We start from the raw sequence: 8,076 nt of genomic DNA on the forward strand, positions 1-8,076 counted from the left end.
GAAATCTCCCTATTCACTTTCTAAAACAATAAAATGTGAATATTAGGAATCCAAATGCTGCTGTTCATTATATAGGGTCAAAGCTAATGCTATACATTTCTGCATAGCAAAAATCACCATCAGACTTAGAGCAAGTACATATCAACTTTGTTTAATAAATGAAGAGACTTCCAGTATGGAAAAGGACTAACTATAATTATTATTTCTAAATATTAAAAATAAATATTTATTATAAATATTTACTTTTTTTTTTTATATACCACCACCAATATTTACTTAAACTCACCAACTTTTAGAAAACAAGTGTTTGTTTTGTTAACAAAAATGCTAAGTAATTAGCATGTAAGGACACAATTAGTACACGTACCTACACGAACATCAAAACCAGTTAATATCCAGTCTTATGGCATTCCTTTTATTGGAAGCATGTGTAATGCCTTCATTCCCAATCGCAGAGATCCAGCTGGGGAATGAGCTGACAAATAGGTCATGGAAACAGATTTAACAGTGTGCTGACTGGACACTGCCTCAGGAACAGCTTGGGCTTCCCGAGATTTTGTCCAAATCCTATTTTCTCACCTCCTATTCCCAATGTCATTTTTAACACAAAAAAAGAATCCAATCAACAAGAGAGGGAAACAACATTTCACACCCAGGACCCTGCTCATAAATCAGAGAGTAAAATAAGCCATACCTCCCCGTATTTTATTATGAATATTTATTTTTATTTATTTATTTATTTTTTGGTGATGCAACAAAGGAGACCATACTAAGAAAGACCCAGGGATGAAGCTCTGTGGGTGTTTGCTGGAGAGGCAGGACAGCAAAGGCAAGAGATAACGAGCAGGGAAGCCACAGGAGCAGTGCAGGACCCTGCTGCTTGGAAGAAATAGGCTGCCAAGTGCTTGCAAGCAATGCCTGCTCTCCTTGGTGGTTTTTTTCTTTGTTTGATGAGTGGCATTAGAAAGAACTAAGTGATCTTCTTGTTTCCCAAACTGATAATTGCTACATTTCTCTAAGAATTGCTCCAGTTGCAGGGATGGATATTTGGGCATTTGTTCTCACGATCATGAAGGTAATTTGACAGAGCGTTTCCACCACATTATCCTGCTTAACACAATTATAACTTCAAAGCTCACAGCGGGTTAAATTCTACAGAGGTTGTTTTTATTTACAATGAGAAACCTTAGGTTGAAGAGAATGTGCCAGGAGGAAGATGTGCCAGGAGGAAATCGCCTGAAGTCCATGACTTTAAATGTGGCAAGACTCATGGAGAAATCAAGCATGATGAAAAGGAAGATACTTTTCCCTTAAGTATGCTCCTTGGAAGGTTTTTAGCTTTCCTTCACAGGAAAAGAAAATGTAAGTGGGTGAAGAATAATGAATTCATATGGGTAGATAGGTGTGCTCACAGCCCAGAACCAAAGCCCCGTGTATTTCCAGCTCCTCTGTACAACAGGAGGAGAACACTGAGGTCTGAGCCCCTGCATGTCTGAGTGAATTACGTGCCGTCCCGTGGGGGCGCCGACTCTGTTAAAATTGTTTTGTACTTTCATGCCTTAGCTGCTATATACATAGCTTCCTGGCTGATTCAACCTGTTTAACCTCCAGCTTTGTCATATCATATAAATAAATCAACATTTCTGACCAGGGAACCTCATAACAGAAACAGATTTTCACACCTGATGGAGGATGACAATATAACCACTATTGCAATACCATATACCTGCCTATAGGTCATGTATTAAATGTAGTGTGTATTATAAATATTAGAGATACAGAACACTTTGCAAAGACATGCAAATACGTAACACTCTCTAGGGAAAATGCATGAGTTTCAGAATCTGTTCTGTACATAGACAGGAGGCAAATAAAGATTAAGGAGAAAGCAGAAAGGAAAGACAAAGAACCCCAACATCAGAAGAAAAAGTTTAATACACAAAAACATTCAACTTGGTTATTAAATTATTAACTTAAAATTTTATGTTTATTGCGCTTTTCACTCAGATTTTTGAGGTTGTTTCCTTCAGCTGTATTTTTTTTATTTTGTGTGTTTAGCATTCCTTAAATATTTATGCTATTATGTTTTGTTTGCTTCGCTTTCCTTAAATATTTATGCTATTATGCTGTACTGGCATAAACATTTGTTTTATTTAAATCTATTTAACTGAAAGATAAATAGCAAAATAAGAAATCAGAAATTACACTGAAATTTCAGAGGAAGAACAGCAATTAACTCTGCCAGGGTGTTAACCTTTTTAAAATTACGTGATTTGCCTGTATGCCGCATTTGATGGGCTATGCACCAACGCGTATGAGCTGTTTAAAAGCCACTTTCTTTGTCCAAATTTGACGCTCCCTTTTCTCCCCTTCCCCTCCCCAGCACACATCAGGCTGCTGCTATGCACGGGTGAAGCCGTGGGCACCGCTGGGCTCCGCAGGCTCCTTGTAACGCCTCTGACAGGGCCGAGCATGGCATCTGCTCATACTTTGCTCATGGCCTTTATTCCAAGACTTTATTTTATCACACCTACCGAAGCATTTCTAATAGCCATACCTACACAGGAGACATTCACAAAGATACACACAGTTAATAAAATACACAAGGCTTAAATGAACTCCATGGGACTGGATAAGTAAAATGGATCCTTCCATTAATTATTCATTAAGAATACTCTGTAGCCGCATTAGTTGAGTGTCTCACAGTCCTTGCTTGCACATGATCATCGCCACCTGCTCCGGCTGTTTCCGCAGCCACCACCAAGCTCAGCCCAGCGGAAGGACTGAGCCACCTCCTCCGTCACGCCCTGGGCCGTGCCACTCTAAAGCTGGTTTCCTAGAGAGGTGGTTGATGGCCGGTGCCTGGAAGTGTTCAAGTGGCATCTGAATAACTCCCTCATTACTAAGCTTTAACTCTTGGGTAGCCCTGAAATGGTCAGGCAGTCGGACTGGGTGACCTTTGTAGGTCCCTTCTGAACTACTCCACTCCACGCCATGCCATTCCGTTCTATTTCATTCCATTCTGTTCTCTTCCATTCCATATTTGTGCTCACAAAACCTCACAGACGAATACAAAAGGCCCTAGATGGCTACACAGGTTTAGTGTTTTAAATTTGCCAAGGTTCCTCTCTTGTCTAAAGCAAATAAAAATGACATACAGTAACTTATTCTATGTTCTCTTTATCTTTCTATTAAATAATGAAAGGCTTATTGGTCTACACCCAGCAGTTCACAGTAAGAAATCTGGTTCTGAGACTATTTTCTGTCAAATTAAGTCAGCACGGAGTTCAGCTGACAAACTGGTACTTACTCTGCTCTGTGTTTGCTGTCCCCTGCATATTTAAATGAGGAAGAAGTAACATTTTTATTCCTGACACCTGTCATAGAGTTTAAGCACTATAATTATTTCTCTTTAACATCAGGTGTTACACACATTATATGCAATTTTGTAGGCTCAGTTATCACTGCAGTCTGCAGCATAGAAGTGTGTCTGCAATGTCAAAATCGAATAAAAAACCACCACATACTTCTTCCATAGAGCTCAAGATGAATTAGCATGGAAGTGACATACATCCAAATACATATATATATGTATCTGATATATATCATGTATTTTTCTCAAAGTGAGGTTGAACAAATCTCTCAAGATTTTTCTCTAAATCAATGAACAATAAAGTGTTCTCCCTAAGTAGATACATGGTGTTTTTATGACACTGATTTCATCAAACTAAAAACAGTGGCATGTCACAATAAAGTATTGGTTAGTCTTAACAGTGCTACGAAAACATAAGAGCAAGGCTTTCAGTAACACAGACACATCTTCTGCACCGCTTTCTGGAGCCAAACCTCCACGAGCAGAATACGTGAGACACCGGCCCTACACAAAGCCTACGCCAGTTCCTTTAGCCACTCATGTGGCTTCAGAAATATCTTTTCCTTCAGAAATCCTATTACAAGACAGCCCGCTAGCAGGTCATATCGTGCAGCAGGGAGGAACCTGGAGCTACTTGCCCACAGCCTGGTCCCTTCTGCATTTCTCCAGGAGATGCTGAGGGCACACGAGCTGCAGCCCCCAGCAGCATTTTGTTGTCTGCCAAGACATGCAGCAAAGGTTGCATCCCTCGCCTGTGCTCCATCTCCTAAACCCCGCAGTGAAAAGACCTGAGACTCAATGGAAAAACTGAATTCCTTGGCAATTTCTAACATGTAATTAATGCACAACCTGCTGCTTTTAGACAGGAATGCTTAAGAACACTTCTGGGCCTCAAGCTTCAAATACAAATTAGCAGGTGGGCTGTTAATGCATTTTTTCCCTTTTGCCACAATGATGGATTTTTCATTTTAAAGATGAGACGTTGCATGATAGAGACAAATATTGACAGAGGAGATAAAAAGGGTTGTTATGATAATAGGCATAGCAAAATGTTGTTTATAAAACTATAGCTGGGAACAGAAATCTTTCCCTGCTGTGGAATATTGATCCCCTCAAAATAAAGAAAATTAGCTTTCTTCTGTCTGCTACAGCTACACCTATGTTTTATACCTGCAGTAGAAAGAGCTAATATTTAAAAAGTCTCAACGCTTCTTTCTGCCTGATTCTTCGTGAAACCAATGCCATCAATCCTGGACTGCATGGCTGAGGTAAGGGTTCAAATTCAGAAGTGACCTCGTACACACCTAGGGACAAATCCTGTCCCCAGGTGCACGGAGCTGAGCGGGGTGGGACAGAGGCAGCGTGCCGGCCGCCCAGCCATCAGCCCAGTGCAGCTCGCTCCTGCCTCAGCCTGCCAGGACTTCCACCGAGCCACGACTGCACCAAGACACCAGGGCCACAAAGCTCCAGCAGGCAGAGGCAACCTGCAGGTCTCTCCCTTGAGCTCTGCTCGCTGTGTTTTTCCATCCCCGGCCACGTGCAGGAACGCGAGGCGCACCCACACGAGGCGCACCCGCACGAGGCGCACCCGCACGGCTCGCTGCCTGCGGCCCCGCACCCTGCCCGGCGCCGTGGCGGAGGAAGCTCCGTGATCGCAGAGCTCCCTGGAGCTTTCCTCTGTAATCCATCACTGAAATGAAATTATATCGGTTACCATAGAAACTTCTTGACCAATACTGTGAAAATATTTTTACAGAAAGTAAGATAAAGTTCCATTCAAGCAAAGACCTGCAAATCCCATGCTGTGTTGGAGAAGCCGATACCCGGCTCGCTCACGCACTCAGCATACGACAACCTTTCCAATTTCCCTCTAGCGTACGGGTAGTACAAGTTATTTCTCCTACCACATCCTTCTTGCATTACGAACGATCTGCTGAGTAACACTGAGCTGTAGAAAGAAAAAGTAATGAATGCCCCCAGGTTGAAACTACCCACTAATATATTTGTTTAGGGCCCTCAATTTTTACTAAAAAATCATTTGACATTGGTTGCTACTCAATGAGGACTTCAGCTGCAGCTCCTGAGCAGCCCCTGGGAAGCGTCTGCCAGGCCATGAGCTGTGCAGCACCTCCACGAGGAAGCCTGCCAAACAGTGCAAGGCATGTATTTGCTGCTTATGTAAACCACTAATTGCTGTCAGCTGGGGTGTTTGAACGTCCACACCTGATGGGCACATGAAGAGGAGATAGACATTTCCTTACCAGCCTTTGGAGATCAAACTGCATCTATACCAAGCCGCTTTCTTAACCTCTCTAGATAAGACGGCAGCGTGATTCCTCAGTTCGTGGCATTAAAGTTTCATTGCAGTCGCATGTTTATTGAATCCTTAGATCTTTAGTCTCAGCAAACACTCAGACAAGCTTTTCCCATCCCTGAGAGCAGATTTCCCTGTTGGAAAAAACAGAGCTGATGCAGCACCGCACAGCTGACTGGGTCATTGCTCATATCCATACAGGACGGTTTTCATCTCTGTACAGTTGTTGAGATTTATGGTGTAATTTTATACATAAATTTTCCTTGTTCAACAAATCAAGAAAGCAACCATATGTTATTACATGAGGCTGAATTTTTACACAGCTGTATTTTTTTAATTTCTGAGAAAGTACAAAACTTCTGCTTTCAATCCAAACAAAGTCTGTTATGAATATTTTTATTTTTTTTTTGCACAGAGTCTGTATTTTAACAGTTTGTTTAAAATTAAAACCTAACGTAGAAATCGTAATAGGCCTGATTTATTATTAATCATGGGTGAAGACAAATATTTTTAATCACATTATGCCTACAAAGAAAGCAGTTCCCACTTGCATCTTCAACTGTTCATGCTGCTTCCTGGGCATTTTGATCTTCTATACCCAGGGGCCAAAATTATGGCAATACTGGTAAATAATGAATAGAGATTAGTATTCAAACAACTACTTAATTAATCAGAAAAAAAAGGACGACTAAGTACTAAAAGTGGTCGGGATGCTCCAGCTCTGTGCACAGTGATGGCTCCATGTTTATGCGTATACTTGTGGGACTGTGAACACAAAGTAGCCTTTCTGAGAGCATACATGAAAGCTCCCGTTGATTTTTTTTTAAATGTTTGCAATGTAGTGAAAACCCAGAGGCCATTAAAAATCTATGCAATAACCGCTTGTAGTTTCTTGGGTTTGGGTATAGGGTGGAACAGATAATATACGGTCACTGATAAAGACCGTGATCCTTCATGCATCTAATGCAATTTCACAGTAAAATATTTTGCCATTGGTGAAATCATTCTCTGACAGCGGATTATTCTGGTCACTCAACGATTTATTAGGGGGTAGCTAAGTTTTAGGTTGATTCACATAAAGTGGTAATTTCACTGGACACGGACTGAATATGGCCCTTGTGGCGATGCCGAAGGACTTTATCTCGTGGATGAGTTACAGCCCTCAGGCTGCGGCACACACAGCTTCTAAAAGAAAGGATCGAGACGCACACACTTGCTGGCAGCATACGAGGAACTGACCCTTATCTGACAGCTTTTGATCTACAGCAATGGACTGGATAATTACAATTATCCACAGAGTTACCTACAGCACAGGAGAGCAGTACGAGGATTTCCTGCAGGGCTGGAACCTCAGGCAGCTCCCCGCCGCGTGGGCTGCCCGGCGCAGGGGCTGGCGCCTCTCTACCCGCATGGCCAGGCACCGGTCACCACCGCGTTCTCACCATTTGGGATTTCCACCAGTCTTTATGACCATGCCGTTTCTTTTCCACCCCCTGTGAAGAATTTTCAAACCAAAGTGCACACATTCAGGTACATCAATAAATATGTGCATACAAATAATATAAGGAGTATGACAATACGATGAAGTTCTGATGGTGAGGAGTCTGGAGTGAAACGCGATGTAGAGACACGTAATACTTTTCCACTAGGGCTGACCATTTTAAATAGAGTAAATTGCGTCAAGATTAAACTCAGAAGAAAAACAAATGTGTCTGCGGTGTGAAATTCAACTCGGTTTTACCTATAGAGTCGCAACTCTCACCTCTACCAAAACAATAAGAATTTTGTTACAGGCACTGCAACCTCTGAAATTGTATTTTCACTTATTTATTCCTGCTGCTCACAGCGACAACGATAGGGAAAAAGTTGTTTTCGTATACATTTCAGTTACTTTTGTCTCTCACATATTTGGAAACTGTTAAAACAGAGTAAAATGACAGGAACGGCAACACGGAACTGGATCGATACTCGCTTTTGAGATTACTGCTGCAATAATCTCCCGGCGGTTTACTCCGTCCTGCCAGCCTCTCACGCAGGCACTGCAGGAGCTGTGGGCAGGGGCTCCGCACGCCGCCTGCAGACGGGGGCACGACGGGAGGTGGCAGCAGGACGGGGGCAGCGGGAGCGGGGCCAGCGTAGGGTGCTCTGCCCCCGCCGCACCGAGCCCCATGCCCACCTTCAGCAGCTCCTGCAGCTGGTGCCATGTCAGGCTTGTAAGGGGAAGAGTAACGCTGCCTGGCCTCCCAGCTTTGATGAAGCAGCTCTGCCTTCCATAAAGCTTTGACAACGTATTGGCTAAGAGATAAACACAAGCCAGAGAATTTAATACCTGCTGGTAGATGAACATTTCCGGACTAAAACGCGGTACAAAGCGTAAAATGGCTGGGAA

The sequence above is a fragment of the Anser anser genome, assembly GCF_964211835.1.
Source record: "Anser anser genome assembly, chromosome: 12".
Classification (NCBI taxonomy): Eukaryota; Metazoa; Chordata; class Aves; order Anseriformes; family Anatidae; genus Anser; species Anser anser.